This window comes from Lynx canadensis, chromosome F2 (genome assembly GCF_007474595.2).
Source record: "Lynx canadensis isolate LIC74 chromosome F2, mLynCan4.pri.v2, whole genome shotgun sequence".
Classification (NCBI taxonomy): domain Eukaryota; kingdom Metazoa; phylum Chordata; class Mammalia; order Carnivora; family Felidae; genus Lynx; species Lynx canadensis.
The window spans coordinates 38,093,084-38,120,834 of record NC_044320.2 but is presented as its reverse complement, the minus strand read 5'-3'; the positions used below and the strand labels follow the sequence as shown (position 1 = coordinate 38,120,834).

At 35.4% G+C, this 27,751-nt stretch overlaps 1 protein-coding gene across 1 annotated transcript in view; it reads left to right on the top strand.

Annotated features, from left to right (window-relative positions):
* VPS13B (vacuolar protein sorting 13 homolog B) overlaps positions 1–27,751 on the top strand; it is an 820,834-nt gene that overhangs the window by 58,864 nt on the left and 734,219 nt on the right. The window contains exons 4-6 of the mRNA XM_030304021.2: positions 9,377–9,497; positions 20,686–20,853; positions 25,270–25,451. The gene's annotated coding sequence lies outside the window, so the exon portion shown is untranslated. The remainder of the gene's footprint in view (positions 1–9,376; positions 9,498–20,685; positions 20,854–25,269; positions 25,452–27,751) is intronic.

Sequence of the window (27,751 nt, the reverse complement as noted above, 5' to 3'; positions counted from 1 at the left end):
TGCTAATGTTATGACTCTTCAATATATATTATAAATCAGTGATATGCTGTTATTATTATGATTGCTTTGAACAGTGTTTTAAGAAATTAAAAAACAAGAAAGTGTCTGTTGTATTTACCCATTTAGTTACTTCTGGCATTCTTCATTTCTTTACGTAGATCAAATTTTTCATGTAGCAGTATTTTACTTAAGTTTGAAGAACTTCCTTGAATATTTTTGTAGTCCATTTCATCTTGATGCAAATTCTTTCAGCTTGTGTTTGAGAAAGTCTTTGCTGCTTTCTTTGCTTAACAATTCTGATTTCTAGATTTAACCTTTGGGTTAACTCCTACTTACCTGCTTATGACTAGGGCTTTTCTAGTAGTAGCTCTATTTTCTATTCAAAAGAGAATAGCAAGAGTTGGGATGAGAGAAAAATGGCCAACTGTAAGAAGATGAAAGGATTTTAGTGAGAGTAATAGAAATAGCTTAAAGTAATTCCTTCCTTTTTTGAACTTTTCCAAGACTTTAACAAAAACTCTCTAATATTTGTCAAAAATTTTCACTTTTTATAAGCTATTTATCCGTATGAACTTTATTTTTGTCATTTGTTAAATGAAAATGACAGTATCTTAGAGGATTTTTGTGATGATTGTGAAGAATGAATATAAAGCTTCTTGCATTGTTTGTACCCATAATAGTTATTCAGAATATTATTTTACAGTATAAGACTTACCTGTTTGCTTTTATATTTATTTATTTATTTATTTATTTATTTATTTATTTATTTATTTTTACCTGTTTGCTTTTAAAATACATTCCTTTATATATAATACTCTGAAGTTGAGGACTCTTTCTTTTTCTACTTACCAACTTTTATCTCCTGTACTGCAGTGTGCAGAGAATTCTGAATGTGATCCTCTACCACCTCCATTCTACTTTACTATCTTCATACTCTTGTTTTATGTCTAGACTTAATGGAGTCTTTCCCTCTCTTAATCTACTCAACCATTTACTCTTTTTTAATTTGTTTTGTGTTTTTTACATTTATTTTTGAGAGACAGAGAGAATATGAGCGGGGATGGGGCAGAGAGCGAGAGAGAGGGAGACAGAATCTGAAGCAGGCTCCAGGCTCTGAGCTGTCAGCACAGAGCCTGACATGGAGTTTGAACCCACGAACCATGAGATCATGACCTGAGCCAAAGTCAGACACTTACCTAACTGAGCCACCTAGGCGCCCTGTCTCTATCAAACTTCTACAATGATCTATTAGAATTGTAGAATTTGAGAATTCTATAATTTGTAGAATTTGTAGGATTACAGAATTTGTAGAATTGTAGAATTGTAGAATTTGAGATGATTATAAATACTACAGTATTCAGATTTGATATCTTTTTGGTAGAGAATTAAATTTACCCACGTTGTTCAAAGATGGAATAATTTTAAGGAGAGACTCTCCATTGGTGTTGATGTTTGTTTTGTGCATCTGCATACGTAGAGGTGCTCCTGAATGTTCGGTTAGTTGTTGAGCTGTTCCTGAAGTCTAGGCTCACACCTGAACATTAGTGTACTCTTTAGCTCTCTTGGTAGGTTTTATTGTTTGCCTCAATTTGTCTAAATGCAAATTAGATCTTTGTAATTTAGATCCTTGTAAATTAGATCTCATTCTCAACTTCAATATTTTATTTAGTAACACTAGTATTTGCCTCTGCATTTGTTTTATAGGGAAAATAGGAAATATTGAGTATTAAATAAAATTATTCTAATATTTACAATGCAAATAGCAATGTAATGGAAGGGGAAAATGTTATTTTGAGGTTTCTCTATTAAGTAGTTCACATTAACAGAAAATTGTCATATATCAGAGAAAAGCCAGTAAGAGATTGGATACACCTTTGTGAAATAAATTATTACTCTTTTTCAAATGAGACAAGCTTTAAAATGTTAGAGTATTGGCTCTGAAAAAATGTTTATTAGACATATAAATTATAATATTTGGATGGAAAAGAATACCTTCTTCTCATAACAGTTAAAGGTATTTATAACTTAATCACTGTTTAAAGTATCTGAGTATAAATGGACACTCAGGTATAGAGTAGATGTGGAGGGGTTTCAAATACAAAATAAACAAGTGTTTCTTTATGAAACAGGAATATGGTAAACATTATGGCTCTTGAGTTTTTCCTTTTGTTTTAAGCAGCATACTTAATATTACACCACTTTTTTAGGAGTAAGTGTCCCATTGATAGCTAAAGTGAAATGAGTCATTATAGTCTGAATACTTAAGAATTTGTGAATTTTATACTTGTTAATGTTGTAATAGCATATAATTAAACACTTTAAAATCTTTGTTACTCCTTTAAAAACTTTAAAAATTTTAAAAATCTCAATTGGATTTAGTAGTACTATTGAGAAGGTACTCATGGTACTATTGGGAACATTCTGTGCTTCCTGAAAATTTATCTGAAATGCATTTTTTCATTATTAGAATATGAGAATATTCTGGGAATTTCTCCCTTTTTGGAATTACATATGATTAGAAGATGTTTCCCCCCCCCCCCCCCCCCCCACCCCCATGCTTATAGATCTTTTTCCAGGTTACTTTTTATATCTTATTTGTTGGCAAAATTTTAACTTTTACATTTGCATATGTTTAGAATATGCTATTTTGATAATGCTGTAGTTACATATATTATTTCCTTGCAGAAATGTTTATTTTTTTTTTTCTTTTGGGCTCCTAGAATCTTCAGCCAGTTTTCTTACTGCCATTTGGCTTTCTTTCCTTTCTCTTTTTAAACATTTACTTCTTCATCAAAAATTGGCCAAAGGGATAACAGTGGAAATGCCTTGTCTTTTTGGCAGTACTTTTGACAAGCAAAAATTCTGTGTTTTTTCTTCCCTAGTTGTTTTATAGATTCCCTCAAAATTTGTATTTATTTTTTGTGGTCTGAGATTTTGGCCTTACATGATGAAAACACTGTGTTATAATGCAATTTCAGGTTGAATAAATGCTTATCTTGTGCATTTTTATTAAGACAAACGTTTTAAAGCAGAGGTAATAAAACTATGGCCCATGGGCCTACCACCTGTTTTAGTAAATAAAGGTTTTTTGAGACAGTCTTATTTGTTTACGTATTGTCTGTGGCTGTTTTCATTTTTCAACGGGCAGTGGTAGAATTTAGTTGCAACAGACTATATAGATTGCAAGCCTAAGGACAGGCTTTTCAAACCTCAAGTCCTTTGTGACATTTTTTTGACTAAAGGGATTGTGCACAATCCCTTCTCACTGTACTCAGTCCCTCCTCCTACTATATGTGCTGTTAGTTGGCCTTTTCTCATAGGGAGAAAGTAGAGCAACTGTGGTTAGGATTATGCGATGTGATAGTGTGATTTTGAACCATCTCTTTATGTCTTAGTTTCCTTATCTTTAAATGGGAATACTTTTAGGGTGCCTGGGTGGCTCAGTTCATTAAGCATCTGACTTTGGCTCAGGTTATGATTTCACAGTTGTGGATTTGAGTCCTGCATTGGGCTCTGTGCTGACAACTCAGAGTCTGGAGCCTGCTTCACATTCTGTGTCTCTCTCTTCTGCCCCTCCCCAACTTGTTCTCTCTCTCTCTCTCAAAAATAAATATATGAATATAAAAAAATATTGGGGCGCCTGGGTGGCACAGTCGGTTAAGCGTCCGACTTCAGCCAGGTCACGATCTCACGGTCCGTGAGTTCGAGCCCCGCGTCAGGCTCTGGGCTGACGGCTCAGAGCCTGGAGCCTGTTTCCGATTCTGTGTCTCCCTCTCTCTCTGCCCCTCCCCCGTTCATGCTCTGTCTCTCTCTGTCCCAAAAATAAATAAACGTTGAAAAAAAAAATTAAAAAAAAAAAAAGAAAAAAAAATTAAATGGGGATACTTTTGCATGGAGAACAGTGTCTAATTCATAGCTTTGTTAAGAGGATAAAGAGATGAGTGTAATGTCATTAGCAATAGGTGACACGTTAGAAGTGTCATAAATTAAAAAAAAGTTTCTATTTGTCTCTTTTTCCTCCCTCTCTGCCTTCTCTTTCTCCCTGCTGTTGGTATTTGTTTCAAGTTCAGGAAAGAGCTCATAGGAGGAGTTTTTCAGACAGATCTGGGTATTTATCCCAGCTCAGTCACTTCCTATCTTTTTGACCTTGGGACCTCTTAAGATCTATTTCATTCTTAAAATATTTAAGGCCTGGTCTGGCACATCGAAGTGTTCAGTAAAGGTCGTTAGTGTTTCTTTGTGACGTATGATTGCTGACTAACGTACATTGCTTTTAATTTTTTTATGCATATAAGGATTGTTCCTGAAGTAGGTAAGTAAAGTACCTGGATAAGGGTACCATCTATTTATACTACATATTTTCTCTCAGAGTGGCTAACACATACATACACATTGCTCAGTTCTTTCTTGCTGAAGGAAGTTTTTTGTAAGAAAACAAAGCACAGTTTTATTAAGCTAGTCAAGCACCTAGTCTCCTCCAGCCCCCTAGTGAATTCTGGTAAAAATTAGCAGAATGTGCTTTATGCCAGAATGCCTCCATATATACTTTGGTCTTTCTTCCATTAATTTCTGCCTGTTTCACCTTTGGAATATGAGTAGGTCTAACCACTTCAATCCAGTGCTCTACAAAGAGGAGAGGTTGGCAATAATTATATATGCCTAGTGATAAGAGTGAAGGGGATGTCATAGGCAATAATATACAACAGATTTTCCTTAAATGTGTTGCTGTTAACCAGCACAGTTTGTTTTCTGGCTGGGGAAGTATTCTGGTTCAGGTGGCTCTGTGTGTTTGAAAAGAAGGCAGGAGAGAGATAGGCTAATCTGGCATAAATGGCTTTGGTCCTGTTACTTGAGTAGCATGGATCTCAGAGATGGAAGACAGGCCCCACCACACAGGTGTTTACAGTTAGTACAGTGATGTCTTTCATTATTAAAATGTGGCTTAATGAATGTTTGGCTTTGGCTTGTCAGATTAGCTGTTCTTCCTTCTGGGAGGATCAAGTAAAATAATGTAAGGGGGGGCATCAACAGCATTCTCTTCTTGCCCACCCTCACCTCATGTTCTCACCCTTGATGGGAGAAAAGATGTAAGCAGCCTCTTCTGTGGGCTGCAGTTGATGTGTGAAGACATTGGGGGCATACGCATTCCTTCTTTTAAATGTGCAAGGTACTTTTTTTAGTGACTAAAATTAAGTTGATTAATATTGCTGTCAGGGTAGACGTGAGTCAGAGATTCTAATTTCGACCATGAATGTGAGTGAATGTGTTTTCCCGGGCTTGCTCTTGTGTTCTCCAAATATACCTCTTCTTTGGTGACTTTATTTGACTCTCTGACTCTGGAATTCAGGGTTTCTCTTAGAGATTCTTTATTGCATCTGACAATTGCTGTTGTACTTGCTACTGGAGAGGGTAGAGGTGCATGTCCTTACAAGCTCTGTATCAGTTCATTTGCAAGGCCCTTCACTGTATTTCATTCAGGCTTTTTTGGTGACCAGAGCATTCAGGTAAGCCTTCATTCTTTTCTGCTTGTCTGCATGCCATGAGGCTGAAGAGCTTAAAGCACATCACTTATTGATGCTGCCTTTCAGTTTTTTTCCCTTCAATTCTTTGTTGCATTTTAACCTCTTTGTCTATTTTTATTTTATTAAAATTTTTTTAATGTTTATTTTTGAGAGACAGAGCATGAGCCAGGGGAGGGGCAGAGAGAGAGGGAGACACAGAATCTGAAGCAGGCTCCAGGCTCCGAGCTGTCAGCACAGTCCGATGCGGGGCTTGAACTCATGAACCGTAAGATCATGACCTGAGCTGAAGTTGGATGCTTAACCGACGAGCCACCAAGGCACCCCGTCTCTTGGTCTATTTTTAACCAAGGAGTTGAAATGATTCAGCCACCTGTTTTAAGTCCTATCCTCAATCTTATTCATACCATTGTGAATCTGGGAGTTGATGGGTTTCAAGTTTTAACTGACTCACCCTTATGAGGGCTAAGGTGAAAAGTATGCAACCTGATCCTATCATCTGTCAGTATGAAGGTAATGGATGTATTTACATACATATGGTGTTCACCACATTTTCCCTCTGTTAGGAACTTTTGTAAGGAAATGACATTCTTGCTTGTTTCATGAGGAGCAAAGGGCAGTATTTTCAGAAATAGCTATGTGGTCCCCAAGAGAAAACATTCTTTTACCATGAAATGTACTTACCAGACATTTTGGGAAAATTGCAACCTAAATAAGAGGTATAACTGTAATGTGTTTGGGGTTAAAAATGACCTCAAAACATTTTAGTTTGTATTTTTGAGAACAGGGTATCTTTTATTAGAAATTAGAGACTTTCAATGAAGTAAAATGTGTTAAAAAATGATGCATACTATTTGGAAGCAGATAGTGAGCTCATAATGATGGAAGTAATTCTAATTTTAATAGTAAATATTGTAATTCTTGTTTTGCTTTTTATTTAATTTGGCTGAGGTAGGATTTGAATGGAAGCTGATCTGTGACTGATGCAATTAAGATGTAATTGAAATGAAAACTAGGTGAAATTATGAAAAGGATTATTTTCTAATTATATATGCAACCCTAATTTCCTAACTATAATTAAGAAAGATTTGCATTTGCACATTTGGTAGTGTTTGTTTTATAGTATATATTCCTGTAAGTACCATGATTAATGGTCATTTTTAAAGTGACTAAAATTTCAGGATTATTACAAATTTTGTTTAAGCAAATTATTTTTTTTCTTTTGAATAATAAAAATGTGTAATTTGTAGGGAAGCTTTCTTCACTGTTATTTTTTTTAACTATTTGAAATCTTATATTTAGTCTATGCACTTTACCCTTTTTTTGCTGCTAATCACTTTTAAAAAATAAAAACTTGTTCTCTTACTTTAAAATGTTTGTCATCTCATGTATGCCAGATTTATTGGACTGCAATAGTTTTAGTGCATTTTGGCTGGAATGTTTATTATGACATCACTGTAATCTATATACAGTATGTGATTTCAGATGGTTTCAGTGTTAAATATTTTCATAATTATGCTAGTTTTGGCAGTTCACTTGGAACTTTTTCACATTTCTTTAATGAACATGTTTTACTTCTGGGCTTTTGAGACAACCATATGTTTCAAAAATTAATAGTGTGTTTTAATGTTAACGTTGTGCAGAAGTGTATGACTACAGACATTTTTAAGGATGTAAGCTGAACTAAAAGTAATTACAGTAAGGTTTTATTCATAGTAGTAGTCCTTTAGTATTTAGAGACTATAACATTCCACCAAAATAACAGAAGATGTCATTATAAAGATTGAATAGTGAAGTTGTTTTGTAGAATGAAACACTGTGAAGTTTGTTTTGCATTAACTTAAAACGACATAAATTCATGTGAATTTTTTTTTAAGATAGCAAATCTGTTACTGTCTGCTTGTCTTGAAGTTTCAAACATTTTTTTTTCTTTTGCTAATATATCACTAGCATCTGAAGCTGTGTTGTCTTATAAAAGATTCATCTTATATAATTGTTCTCTTAGGGTGGCATTGAATAAAAATTTTGTTGTCTAAAGGTCTTATCATTGTTATTTTCTTTTAGTATCTTATTAGATTGGTAAATTTAGTGGTTTTCCATCTTTTCTTGAATTTTTCTCTTCAAATATGTAAAATAGAAAACTGAATTCCTCACCATTCTTGTATTATCAAATAGTTTTATTATTGATTAATAAATTGATGAGGCACAGTGCACCATCAGTTAGCCTTTGTATGTAAGGCAAATTGCTTTCTTTTTTATTTTTAAAGTTTATTTTATTTTGATAGAGAGCATGTACAAATGGGCGAGGGATGGAGAGAGAGAGAGAGAATCCCAAGCAGGCTCTGCACTGTCAGTACAGAGCCCAACGTGGGGCTTGAACTCACGAACCCTGAGATCATGACCTGAGCCAAAATCAAGAGTCAAATGCTTAATCGACTGAGCCACCCAGGTGCCCCAAAATGTGCTCTTTTATCCCCAAAATGGGAATAAGAAGATGGCTGATGCTTTTACCTCATATTACTACCCAATCTATTTCCTTCCTATATTGCCTGTCTTCTTGAAGGGGCAATCTGTGTTTATTATTTACGCTTTAAATTCTTACTCACTTTTTGAACTATTCATTTACTGCTCCTACTCTTGTTCCTCTACTAGAACTACTAAATCTCCTTTCTTATTGGTTATTGGCATCCTAATTACCAAATCTTGAAATATGGCCAAGTAGAATGAAGACTGAGAACATTTTTATAGTTCTCTTAAATTTTTTAAATTTTTATTTTTTTTAATGTTTATTTTTATTTGAGAGAGAGCAAGAGAGCGAGAGTGTGTGCACTTAACCGACTAAGCCACCCAGGCACCCCGCACCTTGATAGTTCTTAATGTTATCTCACTTTTACTGAACTGGTTCATGCCTTTAGTTTCTGGTGTGGTTCTTTCACCTTACATTGTATACTTTGGCTTTATTTGACTAATCATTATTTCTTGTACATGCTACATACATATATGCTGCTTTTGCTAATGGTTTGCCTCTATGTAACCTCCAATCTTAGCCTAAAACTTTCCTATACTTTTATAAGCCTGACCTCTCTAGTTCTTCTAAATAGTTCTTAATAGTTCTTTCTGTTCCTAACTTAAAAATAAAGTACTCTGTAAAACAAGCTACATATGTTTTTAGTGGACTGTGAAAATTAGTATTATATCTAATTTGGCTTTGTACATTCAACAATTAGCACATAAGAGCATTATATAAACTTGTTGAATCAAGGTAAGAAAAGTGTACTGTTTGCACTGTATAAAGGAATATGTTTTGAAAATGTGTTGTGTTGAAGTTTTTGGCTATCCATATCAAAACCCAATTAAGCCTTATGTTTAATGAGAATAATAATTCAGTAAAAATAATAGGATGCAAAGGATTCTAAGGATTATTAAGATTAATCATTAAGGTGATTAAGAAGACAGCTTGGATTCTTAACACACACAATACTGGGGGTCTTACCATGTAAACAACAAACAGGAGACAATTAAGACCTTTTCCATTTATTTTGTATTCAAATGGCAAGTGTTTAAAGCTTTGTTTAATAGTCTTTTTTTTGCAAAAGTCATATGTAAGGATTTCTTGACATTATCAATTGGTTTGTTTAGATACTCAAGAAAGGAAGAATTTGTGGTTTAAACTACTCGTTATTTTTAAACAGTGTTTGAGAATGCAAATTATAAGAATTGTTTGGTATACAGATTTTTAGAGCTAAAAAAGAAAATTAGAGTCTAATCAAATTTAGTAACCCTAAGCTATATATTTAACTGAAATATGTCTCCTAATTCTTGAGTGATGATTGATACTTTACTTTTCTTAAAAATAGGATGACCATGAAAGCTGTGGTTCTAATTCTACCAACCGTAGTACTACTGAGAACACGAAATCATCAGTAAAACCCCGAAGAATTCAGCAGGCTGCTCCCACAGATCCTGATTTACCACCAGGTAACTTCTGAATGGGCTTGTTAAGGCCAAAATTACACTTGTTATTAATCATTGTTGTAGCCAATTGTAGAATATACACTTTAGTATTTAGTGTCCTAAAATACTTAGAGTACATGTGTATGTGGGTTTGCTTCATAACATAAGAACACATTGAGTCCAGAGCCCTCCAAAATGTCTTCTGTTCAAATTTTGATGATCTTTTGCAGCAGGTTGTTCCTAAAGTTTCTTTCTTACATCCTGTCCGAGCAAAGACATGCCTCTGCTTTCCCATAGTCTCTTTGTTCCCCTTCCTTCTTGATTAACAGTAAAGACACTAGATTGTTCTGAGTTTCAGTAAACTATAGAATTCACCAGGAGGATCACCATCTCTTTTACTTCCTGAAATATTTATTTACCTAGAACAGTAGTGGCTTACAAATAACAGTTGCTTAGTAACTATTTAATGAAGAAAAAACCACGATCATGACCTATCAGCCCCGTGGCCGGAGTGCATTGTTGCCTTTTTAAGTTAGGGGTTGTTTTTATTAGTCACTTCTCTTTTGATTTTATTCATCAGTCATTTCTTTTTCTCAGAGGTATAGTTGATGTTAGTATATATTTGTTTTCTGCGCCAAAGGTTTGTAGGCTTTCTGTTGGGTTTAACCTTTAAGTTTTGACAGTCTTCTTGCACATCTACTAACAGACTGGTGTTAGGTACAGCATTTCATAGCCCTCCTCCTCAGATATGTTCTAAGTTAAATTTCAATTGATTAAACATTTTAAACTAGTGTTATAGTGATGTTAATGCTGATGCTTTATATATTCTGAATTTCATCTAACAAGTCTCCATAATACCTCTGGCTTTAGAATAGATTAATTGCTACAGCTGGAGAAGGTGCCAGAAGAAGATATTTTATTTCTGAATGTTTCTAATTCTACTTGGAGTGATGTGATGGTTCCAGAACCTACCTTTCCTCCTTTCTTTCCTTCCTCCCTTCCTTTCTTTCCTTCCTCCCTTCCTTTCTTTCCTTCCTTCCCCCTCCCTTCCTTCCTTCTTTCCTCCTTTCTTTCTTTCCTCCCTCCCTTCCTTCCTCCCTCCCTCCCTTCCTTCCTTCCTTCCTTCCTTCCTTCCTTCCTTCCTTCCTTCCTTCCTGAAATTTATTGTCAAATTGGTTTCCATACAACACCCAGTGCTCATCCCAACAGGTGCTGTCCTCAGTACCCCTTACCCACCTTCCTCTCCCTCCCACCCCTCATCAAGCCTCAGTTCTCAGTTTTTAAGAGTCTTTTATGTTTTGGCTCCCTCCTTCTCTAACCTTTTTTTCCCCCCCTCCCCCATGGTCTTCTGTTAAGTTTCTCAGGATCCACATAGGAGTGAAAACATATGGTATCTGTCTTTCTCTGTATGACTTATTTCACTTAGTATAACACTCTCCAGTTCCATCCACGTTGCTACAAAAGGCCATATTTCATTCTTTCTCATTGCCACGTAGTATTCCATTGTGTGTATAAACCATTTCTTTATCCATTCATCAGTTGATGGACATTTAGGCTCTTTCCATAATTTGGCTATTGTTGAAAGTGCTGCTATAAACATTGAGGTACAAGTGCCCCTATGCATCAGCACTCCTGTATCCGTTGGGTAAATTCCTAGCAGTGCTACTGCTGGGTCATAGGGTAGGTCTATTTTTAATTTTTTGAGGCAACTCCACACTGTTTTCCAGAGCGGCTGCCCCAGTTTGCATTCCCACCAACAGTGCAAGAGGGTTCCCGTGTCTCCACATACTCTCCAGCATCTATAGTCTCCTGATTTGTTCATTTTAGCCACTCTGACTGGCGTGAGGTGGTATCTGAGTGTGGTTTTGATTTGTGTTTCCCTGATGAGGAGCGACGCTGAGCATCTTTTCATGTGCCTGTTTGCCATCTGGATGTCTTCTTTAGAGAAGTGTCTATTCATGTCTTCTGCCCATTTCTTCACTGGATTATTTATTTTCTGGGTGTGGAGTTTGGTGAGCTCTTTATAGATTTTGGATACTAGCCTTTTGTCTGATGTCATTTGCAAATATCTTTTCCCATTCTGTTGGTTGCCTTTTAGTTTTGTTGATTGTTTCCTTTGCAGTGCAGAAGCTTTTTATCTTCATGAGGTCCCAATAGTTCATTTTTGCTTTTAATTCCCTTGCCTTTGGAGATGTGTCGAGTAAGAAATTGCTGCGGCTGAGGTCAGAGATATTTTTTTCCTGCTTTCTCCTCTAGGGTTTTGATGGTTTCCTGTCTCACATTCAGGTCCTTTATCCATTTTGAGTTTAGTTTTGTGAATGGTGTAAGAAAGTGATTTAGTTCCATTCTTCTGCGTGTTGCTGTCCAGCTCTCCCAGCACCATTTATTAAAGAGACTGTCTTTTTTCCATTGGATATTCTTTCCTGCTTTGTCAAAGATCAGTTGGCCATACATTTGTGAGTCTAGTTCTGGGGTTTCTATTCTATTCCATTGGTCTATGTGTCTGTTTTTGTGCCAATACCATGCTGTCTTGATGATTACAGCTTTGTAGTAGAGGCTAAAGTCTGGGATTGTGATGCCTCCTGCTTTGGTCTTCAAAATTACTTTTGCTATTCATTGTCTTTTGTGGTTCCATACAAATTTTAGGATTGCTTGTTCTAGCTTTGAGAAGAATGCTGGTGCAATTTTGATTGGGATTGCATTGAATGTGTAGATAGCTTTGGGTAGTATTGACATTTTAACAATATTTATTCTTCCAATCCATGAGCACGGAATGTTTTTCCATTTCTTTATATCTTCTTCAATTTCCTTCATAAGCTTTCTAAAGTTTTCAGCATACAGATCTTTTACATCTTTGGTTAGGTTTATTCCTAGGTATTTTATGCTTCTTGGTGCAATTGTGAATGGAATCAGTTTCTTTATTTGTCTTTCTGTTGCCTCATTACTAGTGTATAAGAACGCAACTGATTTCTGTACATTGATTTTCTGTCCTGCGACTCTGAGGATTCATGTATGAGTTCTAGCAGACTTGTGGTGGAGTCTATCGGATTTTCCATGTATAATATCATGTCATCTGCAAAAAGTGAAAGCTTGACTTCATCTTTGCCAGTTTTGATGCCTTTGATTTCCTTCTGTTGTCTGATTGCTGATGCTAGCACTTCCAACACTATGTTAAACAACAGCGGTGAGAGTGGGCATCCCTGTCGTGTTCCTGATCTCGGGGAAAGCTCTCAGTTTTTCCCCATTGAGGATGATGTTAGCTGTGGGCTTTTCATAAATGGCTTTTATGATGTTTAAGTATGTTCCTTCTATCCCGACTTTGTTGAGGGTTTTTATTAAGAAAGGATGCTGAATTTTGTCAAATGCTTTTTCTGCATCGATTGACAGGATCCTATGGTTCTTTTCTTTTATTAACGTGATGTATGACATTGATTTGCGAATGTTGAACCAGTCCTGCAGCCCAGGAATGAATCCCACTAGGTCATGGTGAATAATTCTTTTCATATACTGTTGAATTCGGTATGCTATTATTGAGAATTTTTGCATCTATATTCATCAGGGATATTGGCCTGTAGTCCTCTTCTTTTGCTGGGTCTCTGGTTTAGGAATGAAAGTAAAGGAATGAAAGTTTAGGAATGAAAGTAATGGAATGAAAGTAATAGAATGAGTCTGGAAGTTTTCCTACCCTTTCTATTTTTTGGAACAGCTTGAGAAGGATAGGTATTATTTCTGCTTTAAATTTCTGGTAGAATTCCCCAGGGAAGCCATCCGGTCCTGGACTCTTATTTGTTGGGAGATTGTTGATAACTGATTCAATTTCTTTGCTAGTTATGGGTCTATTCAAGTTTTCTATTTCTTCCTGTTTGAGTTTTGGAAGCGTGTGGGCATTTAGGAATTTGTCCATTTCTTCCAGGTTTTCCAGTTTGTTGGCATATAATTTTTCATAGTATTCCCTGATAATTTCTTGTATTTCTGAGGGATTGGTTGTAATAATTCCATTTTCATTCATGATTTTATCTATTTGAGTCCTCTCCCTTTTCTTCTTGAGAAGCCTGGCTAGAGGTTTATCAATTTGTTTATTTTTTCAAAAAACCAACTCTTGGTTTCATTGATCTGCTCTACAGTTTTTTTAGATTGTATATTGTTTATTTCTGTTCTGATCTTTATTATTTCTCTTCTTCTGCTGGGTTTGGGGTGTCTTTGCTGCTCTGCTTCTATTTCCTTTAGGTGTGCTGTTAGATTTTGTATTTGGGATTTTTTCTTGTTTCTTGAGATAGGCCTGGATTGCAGTGTATTTTCCTCTTAGGACTGCCTTTGTTGCATCCCAAAGTGTTTGGATTGTTGTATTTTCATTTTCGTTTGTTTCCATATATTTCTTAATTTCTTCTCTAATTGCCTGGTTGACTCATTCATTCTTTAATAGGGTGTTTTTTAATTTCCGTGCTTTTGGAAATTTTCCAGAGTTTTTCCTGTGGTTGATTTCAAGCTTCCATAGCATTTTGGTCTGAAAGTGTGCATGGTATGATCTCAATTCTTGTATACGTATGAAGGGCTGTTTTGTGACCCAGTATGTGATCTATCTTGGAGAATGTTCCATGTGCACTCGAGAAGAAAGTATATTCTGTTGCTTTGGGATGCAGAGTTCTTAATATATCTGCCAAGTCCATCTGATCCAATGTATCATTCAGGACCCTTGTTTCTTTATTGATCCTGTGTCTAGATGATCTATCCGTTGCCATAAGTGGGGTATTAAAGTCCCCTGCAATTACCACATTCTTATCAATAAGGTTGGTTATGTTTGTGATTAATTGTTTTATATATTTGGGAGCTCCCGTATTCGGCACATAGACATTTATAATTGCTAGCTCTTCCTGATGGATAGACCCTGTAATTATTATATGATGCCCTTCTTCATCTCTTGTTACAGCCTTTAATTTAAAGTCTAGTTTGTCTGATATAAGTATGGCTACTCCAGCTTTCTTTTGACTTCCAGCAGCATGATAGATAGTTCTCCATCCCCTCACTTTCAATCTGAAGGTGTCCTCAGGTCTAAAATGAGTCTCTTGTAGACAGCAAATAGATGGGTCTTGTTTTTTTATCCACTCTGATACCCTGTGTCTTTTGGTTGGAGCATTTAGTCCATTGATGTTCAGTGTTATTATAGAAAGATACGGGTTTAGAGTCATTGTGATGTCCGTAGGTTTCATGCTTGTAGTGATGTCTCTGGTACCTTGTCTCACAGGATCCCCCTTAGGATCTCTTGTAGGGCTGATTTAGTGGTGATGAATTCCTTCAGTTTTTGTTTGTTTGGGAAGACCTTGATCTCTCCTTCTATTCTAAATGACAGACTTGCTGGATAAAGGATTCTCGGCTGCATATTTTTTCTGTTCATCACATTGAAGATCTCCTGCCATTCCTTTCTGGCCTGCCAAGTTTCAGAAGAGAGATCTGTCACGAGCCTTATCAGTCTCCCTTTATATGTTAGAGCATGTTTATCCCTTGCTGCTTTCAGAATTTTCTCTTTATCCTTGTATTTTGCTAGTTTGACTATGATATGTCGTGCAGAAGATTGATTCAAGTTACGTCTGAAGGGAGTTCTCTGTGCCTCTTGGATTTCAATGCCTTTTTCCTTCCCCAGATCAGGGAAGTTCACAGCTATGATTTCTTCACGTACATGTTCAGCACCTTTGCCTCTCTCTTCCTCCTCTGGGATCCCAGTTATGCATATGTTATTACGCTTAATTGTGTCACTTAGTTCTCTAATTCTCCCCTCATAGTCCTGGATTTTTTAAATCTTTTTCTCAGCTTCCTCTTTTTCCATAATTTTATCTTCTCACTCACCTTTTCTCTCTTCTGCCTCTTCAATCCGAGCTGTGGTCACATCCATTTTATTTTGCAGCTCATTTATAGCAGTTTTTAGCTCCTCCTGACTGTTTCTTAGTCCCTTGATCTCTGTAGTAATAGATTCTCTGCTGTCCTCTATACTTTTTTCACGCCCAGCGATTAATTTTATGACTATTATTTTAAATTCATTTTCTGTACATTGCTTAAATCGCTTTTGATCAGTTCGTTAGCTATTGCTACTCCCTGGAGTTTCTTTTGAGGAGAATTCCTCTGTTTCGTCATTTTGGGTAGTCTCTGGGGTGGCGGGGAACTGCAGGGCTCTTCCCCTGTGCTGTCTGGAGTGACTTGCGTTGGTGAGTGGGGCCGCAGTCAGACCTGATATCTACCCCCAGTCCACTGCCAGGGCCAGTCAGACTGGTGTGTACCTTACCTTCTCTCCCAGGGGCAGGTCTCACTGTGGAGTCGTGTGGCCCCTGTCTGGGCTACTTGCATACTGCCAGGCTTGTGGTGCTGGTTCGATGGGATATGGCGTATTAGCTGGGGTGGATTGGCAAGGTGCACAGTGTTGGGAGGGGCAGACTCAGCTAGCTTTGCCTTCGGTGGTCTGCTTTGGGAGGGGCCCTGCTGCACCCGAAGGGAGGCCGACCTGTCGGAGGGATGGATCTGCAGAAGTACAGTGTTGGGTGTTTGCGCGGTGCACGCAAGTTCTCTGTCGGGAACTGGTTCCCTTTGGGATTTTGGCTGGGGGATGGGCGAGGGAGATGGCGCTGGCGAGCGCCTTTGTTCCCCGCCAAGCTGAGCCGTGTCCTCCGGGGCTCAACAACTCTCCCTCCCACTGTCCTCTAGCCCTCCCGCTCTCGGAGCAGAGCTGTTGACTTATAACATTCCAGATGTTAAGTTCCGCTAGCTGTCAGAACTCACTCTGTCCGACCCCTCCGCTTTTGCAAGCCAGACTCAGGGGCTCTGCCTTGCCCGGTGGGCTGCCCCTCCACCGTCCCGGCTCCCTCCCGTCAGTCCGGGTAGTGCACACCGCCTCCCCACCCTTCCTGCCCTCTTCTGGGGGCCTGTCGTCTATGCTTGGCTCCGGAGAATCTGTTCTGCTAGTCTTCTGGTGGTTTTCTGGGTTATTTAGGCAGATGTGGGTGCAATCTATGTGGTCAGCAGGACGCGGTGAGCCCAGTGCCCTCCTCTGCTGCCATCTTCCCCTTGAATTTCCTCCAGAACTTTCTATTTTTTAACATTTATTTATTTTTGACAGAGTCAGAGCATCAGCAGGGGAGGGGCATAGAGAGAGAGGGAGACACAGAATCAGAAGCAGGGTCCAGGATCCCGAGCTGTCAGCACAGAGCCCAATGCGGGGCTCGAACCCACAAACCATGAGATTGTGACCTGAGCCGAAGTCAGTTGCTCAACTGACTGAGCCACCCAGGCGCCCCAGAACTTTCTAAATTTTTGCCTACTAATTAACTCCTTGGGAAAAATCCTTGGCGAATTAAAATGTAAATTAACCCTATCTTGTTATTTATTAAATGGGCAGTCCTTTTACTTCTCCAAATTTCTGACTGCATATCCCTTAAAAAATTCCTATATGAGCTCAGCTCATTGTATTAAATATTCTCCACCAGTATCCTGGCAAAGAATAATCGGTTTTAGGTTTAATGGTTAAGTCTTGTTACACATCTTTTTCTTTTAAGAAAGAGCTTGTTTATGATGAATTTAAAGCTTTTGTCAGTTGTTGATTTCACAGATAAATTATTGGCTAAATTGAATCTACTCAAAACAGGTCGCAGACTTTTAAAGATCCTTTAGAGCCTTTATTAGAATTTTCCTTTATAGTCAGAATTGCGAAAATTGTTCTATTTTTGGGAGCATAGACTGTAAAACATAAAAATAACTGAAGAAATACTATTTTTAGAAGCATAAAACAGAGCTGTATTCTATTTTAACTTTAAGGTAGCTTTTGGATTAACAAGTGATTTCCTGCCTTACCTAACAGGAGGACTAGTATCCTCTTTTATGCCGACATAAATCACCGTAAAGGAGTTGCTTAGGAAGTAACTGAACTTGTTGGGCAATTACTGGGAGGCAGAGCAGTTAAAATCAATCTTACCAAAAGGGGAAAAAAAAGGGATAATTTGAGAATCCAGCTGGATAATGGTAAATCATTTTATTTAAAGTTTGACTCATATGGTTATTTGAGGACTCTTTTCTGGCAGCCTTATCCTGCCTGGGAACCATGTTAAGGTTCTTTCATGGTAGAGCTGAATTTCTGGTCTCAGAATTTTCTAGGGCAAAGTTATGGCTGTGGTTATAATTTTGAAGTTTGAACATTTACATAGATCTAGAGATACTTTTTGAGAACAGCTTGGTGTTGCCAGTAGTCATTTTTTGTACAACCTTGAAGGATGGGTGGCTCTTGAATAGGAAAATAATACAAATCAGTATCTACCTGTCAAAAATGGGAAGTACTGGGGTGCATAAATGGGGTAGGTGGTTGAACATCATGCTTGATTTTGGCTCAGGTCATGATCCCAGGATCATAGCCCCCTCATCAGACTCCATGCTGAGTGTGGAGCCTGCTTAAGATTCTCTCTTTCCCCCTCTGCCTCTCTTGTGCTCTCTTTGAAATTAAAGAAAAAGTCAAGAATGTTAAAAAGAACTTTACCTGTAGTAATTTGAACATAATTTGCCTACATGATGCTTCACAACCCTCAAATTGTACACGAAAATGTTTTTAGGTACGGTAACCACGTCATCAACCATGCAATTTCTGAGTTTCAGCAACTTGACTTCCCAGTGAAAACAGGATAGATTATAGCTGTTGTCTTTGTAACCAAAATTGTTACATGTCATTTAATTTAATAGTATTAGATAGATAAATAAATAAATAACTAAATAAAATCTAGTCTTTGTTCTCTAGGATTTCATAGTTTAACAGAGAAAATAATTACATCTAATCATACACAAATGGCAGTAATAACTTAAGCCTAAGGAAAGTGGTAGAGTTGGTCTTAATATTGTGTAGGTTTTGGAGGACATTGGAGAAGAGGATGTAGGGGAGAGGACATTTATCCTGGGCCTATAATGAGTAGGGAGAATGGACAAAGAATATTCTAAACCAGAGAAGAGCATGAGTGAAGTCAGTGAAAGTTCATAGTGTTTTATTTGGTCCTGTGGGCATAGATGTATGTGTCTGGAGGAATGGGATTTGTGGGTGGGAGAGACTTGGATAATGGTAGGAATTTCTGGAAAGGTTGATTACTAACAGGGTGTTTTTTTAGAGGCATCCAGTATGACATCTGGAGGTTCTATTCCCAGAGTGACCTTACATTTTTAGATGCTTGTGGAAAAGACCTGGATTATTGTTACGTCATCTGAACAGATATACTCTGAGGGAGTCCCTAAATATTTAGTGATGAGAGCTAGTAGATCTGCTGTTTGACACTCTTCTTTAGCTCACTTAAAGCTAAGTTATATGCGGGATTAGGGAAATAGTGTATCATTTTTTCCATTAGTTACTGTTACTTTGGTGTTATATTTTTAATAAGGAAATATAGTCTCTGGGAGTAGTTCTTTTTAGATATTTTATTGTTTATCTTTGGTGAATTGGCTTAACCATCTCAACGTGTATGCTAGTTTTATAATGAGAAACTGAGGGAAGATGTTAAAAAATAGATGAAAATCTATCATTAGTGTTCTGCTGTTCAAATACATTTACAGTATTATGTTTCTATTCTCTTGCATTATCTATTTTCTCCAGTTCTGTCTTTGAGAGTTTTTCTTTTGAAGGTAATAAAAACTCCTGAACTCTTAAGAGGTTTTTATAAATTCCTTATTGATGACACGTTTTTCAGAAATAGGAAAACCAATATTAGTCATGTTCTTGACTTCTTAGAAACAGGATGTTCATTTTTATTTTTATTTTTAACATCTGTGTTGAGTAGTAATAGCATGCGGGAATATACATTCCAAGATTGAAACTTTTGATATTTAAAATTTCTTTTAGAAGCTTAATTTGTTAAGCATTATTTTAGCATTTACTCTTATAAAAATATTTATACCTTACAATTTATTGATACTGTGTATGTCAATTTTGTAGCATATTGACATATTGTAGCATATTGACACTCTAAAAGCTGATAATAGTTTCCATATATGAGGAAAACTTGATCTTAGTTGTTTTACATTTCTTTCCTATTTGTATCCTTTGGGAATGAATGAAGGAGTGGGTTTTTGCAAACATGTTATGGTTGAATAGATTTAAATAGGCTTTCTCTCAGCAGTTAGTATAGATGTTAATAATATCAGCTGCTGACAGAAGTTGATTCTGTTTTGTCCAGTTAAGTTCTGAATACAAGCAGATAGTTCATGAAATAGCTGACATTTTAAGTAGCTTTTAAATAGGTTTTATAGTGGGAAATCAAGTGAAATCATTTCTTCCTGTGTTTTTAAAAATGCTGTTTATGTTTAGTTTTATTAATATTTTCAATTAAATTCCTCACTAATGTGTCTATATTCAAATTTATTGCGTGAGAAACTTATGAAATTATGGAGTATCCCACAGAAGCATGAAATTAAAAGTTTGGAGATTCTAGGCCGCTAGGGATAAAAAAATGTTCACTAGTTCTGTTTTGATTTTTTTTTTATTTGTTTCTCATTCTTATTTCCTTGTGTTCTCATTATGGTTTTCTCTATTCATTCCTTCAATACTTTTCTTTTTTCTTATTCACTGTGTTTTTTCACCTGTTTAAATTCTGTCTACATTTTCTTCCTCATTTATATTCTCTCCTTTCCACTAGTTCATTATTTTATATTAGTAAGTGGAAATACTTGAAGCCATTATGATGGTCATATTTCTCCTATCTTTCCTCCTGCCAGACTAACTTTTGAATATATTTATGGCTATTAGAAGTAGGAAGAAAAGATGGCAGCTGGCTCAAAAACAGTCTTAAAGAAGCAATTCTTCTTCAATACATTGAATAATCAGCATGTAGTAATTTTTTTCAGTTGGGAAAATGTTTTTAAATAGGCAGAAGCCAGACAAACTACTGAATATAGGATTATCACTGAATTGGATATAGTATTATGTTATTAAAAAGGTGTAGTCTCTGTGATTTCTCTTAGTATATGAACACTTCATCATATAGAAGTTGGTAATGTTTTTTTGGTGGTGGATCTGCTACATAATAGCTGTGTCAGTTGTGCAAGCCTGTCTACCTATCTGACTGACTGTTAGTTTCCTCTTTGTGTAATATGCCGAATGATATCCACCTATCATGTACATTAATAAGTTCAGTAACATTTTTAGAATAATTATTTATTGATAGACTTATGGCTAATTGAATCCTTTTTTTTTCCTATTTTGTAGGTTATGTGCAGAGTCTGATTAGACGAGTTGTAAATAATGTAAATATTGTTATAAATAATCTCATACTAAAATATGTTGAAGATGATATTGTTCTTTCAGTCAATATCACTTCTGCAGAATGCTATACAGTAGGTGAATTATGGGATCGTGCATTCATGGATATTTCTGGTGAGTAAATACTAAAAAGAGTTTAGATTTTTCCATTATTGAAATAGTTGTTTTGGTTTCTAAACCAGTTTTGGGCCAACTGGCTCTTTGATAAATCTAATAAGAGCTTTTTGCCTTCAGCCTAGAAAATGAACATATAAAATATAATTTAGCATACAATTACAGGAGGTTAACAGACCATCAGATTAACAAATCCGGAACTCAATTTTTAGTATTTTTAAGTTTTACTCTTTCTTACTGCATGCATATTTCAAGTGTATTATATTTTACAATGCTATGGGTTGTAATAATAAAAACAGTTAAATTTTTTAATGGATTTGAAGGAGGAAAAGGAACACTTTGATTTTGCATTGCTTGGTAATGGCAAAACTATATATCTGACTGATACACGTTTTAGGTTTGTATATTCCAGAGCATATTTGGGACTTATGGATCATCTTAGTTTTGTAAGAAGAAATAGTAATAAATCCTAATATTTCTTGATACATGTTCTGATAGGGTAAGGAGTATACATTTTTTTTTTTTGAAAAGGTAGTGAGGAGAGTATTGTGAGCACCTTTTATCTATGACTTGCCAGGGAATGTATTTGGTAACAGTGCTGGCACTGAAGTTAGACTACATGGCTTTGGATCCCGGCTGTCCCACTTAGTAGAGATCTATGACCTTGGGTGAGTTACTTTACCATTTCTTAGTTTCCCCTTTTGTAAAATGGGGGTAACTAAGAGCTTGCTTAGAGTTACTGTATTAAATACATTAGAGCACTGAAAGCACCTGTATGCGTATCTTGTACATAGTGCTGAGAAAATGAGCTGTTAGTATTTACATTTATCTCCTCAAATTCTCACTCTGTAACATGATATCCTTATTCCTTTGCTTATATATTCACTTACTCATTTTAAGTCCTACTGTAAGGAAAGCAAAATGAAATTTTGGTCTCAAGGTTACTTAACTTGCCTAGTTTAGGCATACAGCTAGGAACCAGCAGAATTGGATATAGTCTCATGTTTGTCTGTTCTCCAAGCTTCAGTCTTGACTTTTTTTTTTTTTTTCTCTGTAGGCTCCACACTCAATGTGGGGCTCGATCTTAAGACCCTCAGATCAAGAGCTGTATGCTCTATCGACTGAGCCAGCTAGGTGCCCCTCGATCTTTACATTTGAAAATGAAGAATAATGTTGTGAGGCATAAATCAGTGTATATGCAAAGTCCCAAGCACTGTTTCTGAGACATTGTTAATGCCTCCCTCTCATTTTCTGTTGAAAAAATATTCCATACAAAGGCCACAAGGAAAAAACTATGGAAAATAGAAAACAAGCAGAACTGGATAATGCAGGATTGATTGAATGTGTTGACATTTTATGGGTAGAAATTTCACCTATAGTTTTAATATACAAGTAATGCCAATATTACTTTTGGAAATAACAGTGATTTATAGAGAGTCTTGGATTGGAAGTTAGGGCATCTTCATTTGAATCTTCGTTCAGCCATTAACTTTGTGTATAACTTTGGGTGAATCATTTGTAAAATGAATTATTACTACCAACGTGATGATTTAAGAAAATCAAGTGTCCTACCACCTGAAAGTTCATGATGATGGTGGTGATAAAAACAGCAAAAATAGTGTCTTTCACTTAGTGAGTGCTTATTAACTGCTGGGCCTGGTGCTATGCTTTTTACATTATCTTGTTTTAACCCTTTAACCTTCTGAGATATGTGCTATTATTTCCCCTTTTATTAATTTTTAATGCAACAGTTGATATTTGATATTTACAAAGGGATTTAGGTCACATTTGTTATAAACATTATAATGAGCAACTACCTCTGAATATTTAGAACATTTACAGTAGTTTACTCCCACCAATCTATTTTTCTCTGTCCCATCCCCTTCCTTCCTCCTAGAGTTAACTGCTATATTAAATTTTATCATTTAATTGCTTAAGAAGACTTGTGCTATAAAAAGGAATGAAGTACTGGTGTATGGTACTACATGGATGAACCTTGAAAATGTTCTAAGTGAAAGTAGACAGAAGGTGGATATTGTATGATTCCACTTATATGAACTGCACAGAATAGGCAATTCTGTGTAGACAGAAAGTAGTTTAGTGACTGCTTCAGGATTGGGGAGTGGGAGGTCAAGGAGGGGATTGGAGGAATTATAGCTCTAGGGTACAGAATTCCTTTTCTGACATGATGAAAAAGTTTTAAAAGTGATTGTGGTGATGGATTTGTAATATTGTCAATGTACTAAAGGCTACTTTGTTGTCACTGGAAATCGTTAATTTTGTGTTGTGTGAATTTTACCTCAATAAAAAAGTATCAGATGTGGATGTATACATAAATAATATATTACATGTATTTTTGAACTATGTAAAAACAGTGTGCTCTGTGTTGGGAGTTTGAGGTTTGAATAAAACCTCAAAGACTTCCTGTTTTCAGTGTTGTGCTTTGCATATTTTTCCATATTGTTGCATGTAATTATAGAGCACTTATTTTTACTTGTGAATAATCTACTTAGTCATGCCAAAGTTCAGTTGTCTGTTCTCCTGATGATGGGCATTTGGGATATTTCCAGATTTTTACTGTTGCAAACAGTCCTGTTAGCAATCTTTGTGCATACCTTTTCATGCACATGTATAAGCATTTTTTAAGGACATACACCGAGGAGTGGGTTTGTTAGATGGAAGGATTGCGAATTTCACATTTTCAAAATATTGCCAAATCATTTTCTAGAGTGCTCCAGAGTTACACAGACATAATTATTATGCCTATTTTACAGATTAAATTGCAGCACATTATCTAAAGTACCAGAACTAGAATTCATTTTGTAAAGTTTAAAAAAGGTAGTTGCTGTTAGTGTTTAAGAAAAATAATGATTTCAAACTTGATAATATCCTCTGTCAATGAATAATAATAATATCCTCTGTCAGTGAATAATAATTTTCTAGAATACCCTTGAAATATAACCACTTTATGTTCTTTTAGCGTAATAGATAAACACGTGCACTCTTGAGTAAGGTTGCCAGAGTTTGAATGACAGCTCTGTTCTTTATAAACTAACATTAGACTGTTTCCCCTTACTGTGCCTCAGTTTTCACATCTTTTAAACAGAGGCATATAAGTATTAAAAGGTAGCAGATGTAAAAGACTTAGTGTATTATCTAATAGCAAATACTCCATAAAACATTATCATGAAGAGAGGGAAGGAAATAAATATCTAGCGGGTTTCTTTCATTTCTAGTTCTGTCAAAATTTCTTTAATTTGTGTACATGGATGTAATATCAGTAACTAAATCATTTATTTATATTCCATGTAAATTGAAATAATATGTAAGGTTTGGGTATTATTTCAACTAACATTTAAAATTCATTTGCTGATAAAACTTGGCTATTTCCACACATGTGCACATTCTTTAGTTTTTACTTCTTAAAAACTTAAATCCAAAAAACATTTAAAAGGTGAATTAGAGGTTACCACTAGAATATACTCAGAAGTAGTTTTATTAAAGAATGGACTCAAGCATATTTTACTGTTTTTGAAGATTCCCATGACCATAGCATGTGCACAGCTGCTAGCTTAAAATCACTGACCAAATAGATTGGGGCCTAACATTTACCTAGGAATTGCTTATTAGGAATAAACCTACTCATTTGCGAAAGGTTTCATTTTCTAGCTTGATGCTTTATCAGCAGTTGTTTCATTTTTATTCTCTTGAAAACAAACTGTATACTGTTTGTAATTTGGTAATTTCTTCATGAGTTATTTAGAGCAGTGGTGTCCACTAGAATTTTCCATGATGTTGGAAATGTTTTATATTTTTACAGTCTAGTATTGTAGTTACTAGCCACATGTGACTATTGAGCACTTAAAATGTGGCTAGTGTAACTGAGGACCTGAAATGTTAGTTTTAGATAATTTTAATATATATATAAATTTAAATCACATATCACTGGTGGCTACCATTCCTGAGGGTGCAGGTTTAGAGAAGCTGTTAAGTTTTTTTGGTGTGAGATAGTAAACGAATGACAATTGCTCAGAATGTTTTTTTAAATTTGGTTTCTCAAGAATTTTATCTAAGTTATTTGGTATCTCACTGCAGATAGTGAAATATAGCAAAATTTTTCATAAATTTTCTCTTAAACTTACAGTTAGACACCAAGCAAAATGGGGACAAGCTACTTCATTTCTTTGTATTTTATTTGATTCTTCATACTTAGAATGGGTACTGTTGTGCCTATTTCATAAGGTTGTTGGAGGATTTAAATAATAAATGAGAAATTCTTTGCATAGGTTCTGGCATCATGTATTAAATGCTGTGTTAATCTTATTTCTGCTATTATTTTTATTACCATTTGTACCAATAAATAGTTGCCTTTTTTCCCCTTTCCTTTTTAATTAAAATGTTTTCCTTTTCTTTTAGCAACTGATCTGGTGCTGAGAAAGGTTATCAATTTTTCTGACTGTACGGTTTGTCTGGATAAACGAAATGCTAGTGGTAAAATTGAATTTTACCAGGATCCTTTATTGTACAAATGTTCCTTCAGAACTCGTCTGCATTTCACATATGATAACCTAAATTCCAAGATGCCATCTGTTATTAAAGTAGGTGTTTCTTTTTCTAGTAGTTGAATTGCATGTCTTCCTTTTGGTTCTTGGTGTGCTAATTCATTGGTTCTTGTGTGTGCCAATTATTAATCTCAAAAGTATATACCAGTTTTTGTGAGAGTTTTATTTCTATTTATAGTTTTTATGTTATATTGTTTATTATACATTATAACTTTCTGCATTATGTGTTCTAGTAAAGGGATTTTGGGTACTTTCCCCCCTCTGTGACTATAGTTTCCTTTGTAGTTTGTCCAACTGTTTATTAGTGTTTTTCTCTTTTAAGTAGATAGAGGAGATCCTATGAAAAGTGTAATTTTAGTGGATGAATATCATTGTATTTTTCAATACTTATAATTTAATTAACGTTATCTCATAACTGTAGTTGTTACCCATCCTTCTTAGATAACTTTAAAAGGCTTAATGCTAACTTAATATCTTAGCTTATTGATTCAGGGAATTTTAGCTTTTCGTGTATGGTTTCAAAATATTATTAAAATCTTACCATATAGGAATTTTTCAGGTTATGTCTTTTGATAAATGTGAAAATTTGTTCTCTAAGATATCAGAATATATTTTCAATGTGTATAGTTAAGTCTCTAAGTGTAAATCTTGTGTTCTTTAATTATATAACAGTTTTCTAAGTCTCTGTATATCAATTTTTGAAAAAGAATTCCATTTGTGATCTTGTTAGTAACTGCTACTGTTGAATGAATTTTCATTGTTGAGTTACATGCCTTTGAATACTAAAGTGCTGTAATGGAAAAGCTGGCCCTGAGTCTGAACACAGGTATTGACTACTGTTCCTGGTTGTGTATGACTGTAGAAATTATTGTTTTATATTTTTAAAAACATATAACTTTCTATTCTATGTAAATTTACTATATTCACAAAATCCACCTGTTTTTCTTTGGTAGTGTTTTAGTGATCAGTGTTTTACTTTTTTCCCTATTATATAGAGTGCACATTAATTTATTGAAATTCTATTACTTTTTCTTTCTAGTTTTGAATTAGCATTTTGCCAACGATAAGCATAGAAGAGTATTAATTTAATGATATTGATGCCTGTGTCTCAGGTTAATGGGCTTACTTTCCTTCTTTTGTCTTGAATCTGTTAGTAATGTTGGGGAATGTTACGGGTAAATTCAACGTCTGAAAGCAAGTGATGGATACATGGATGCCTTACTGTTTAAAATAAATTTATTGATAATAGTACAAATGTAATTATACATTTTAGAATGTGGCTAAATTAGAGGAAAGTAAAAATAAGGTAACTTGGGGAAAACTTGGTGTTGGCATATAAAGTTTATGTTCTCAAAATTGACTAGCCATGACATGTCATTGTAAAAAGCACCTTAATATAAATAAGTTTATTGACATGTGGTTTTTGACTCTGGAAATCACCAAATATGAGATACCATTATGCTCAACTGAAATAAGATTGAATTTTTTATTAATACCATTGTGATGTAAGAATTTGTCATTTTGAGTTAGACCTATCATTCTTGGAATTCCTTTTCCTAGGACGTATGTACTAAATGCACATGGTTAACCTCATTGATCATCTCAAAGAGCGAGTATTTCCCAGAATATTCCAGATACCCTAATTATTCATTTCAGGCTCTCATGTATGTTTAAGTGGTTTTGAATTTATTTATATTTTGGGTAGGCCTTTTATAATTTTTGTTGTGACAAATATGTCCTAGAGTTTGTGTCATATGAGATATGGATTATATAGGTATATAATTTATTTAACATTTCCCCTGTTTTTGAAAATTTGCTTTTGAAAAAAATTTTTTAGAACAATGAAAGCCTGACGTAAATCTTTGACACATTTCTGATTAATTCTTTAGGAAATATTTTGGTTAGTTGCAAATATCTTCTTAATGAGCTTAAAAATTTTAAGTTTATTGCGAGAGAGAAGGAGCGCAAGTGGGAGAGGGGCAGATAGAGGGAGACAGAATCACTAGTAGGCTCCAAGTTGTCAGCACAGAACCCAATGCTGGGCTTGAATTCAGGAAACTGAGCTCATGACCTGACCTGAAACCAAGAGTCGGTCTCTTAACTGACTGAGCCACCCCAGCGCTCCTAGCTTAAATTTTTTTTAAGACCTGTGTTCTGTATTACAAAACTATTTGCAGATAAATTTAACTAGTGTATATGATCGTGAACATTAAGGAGGGTGCCTGTCCTTAAATATGATCATGTTAAAAACAGGACAAATTGTTAAACAAAATAAATTTTTTTAAAAAAATATTTTTTAACGTTTATTCACTTTTTGAGAGACAGAGACAGAGTGT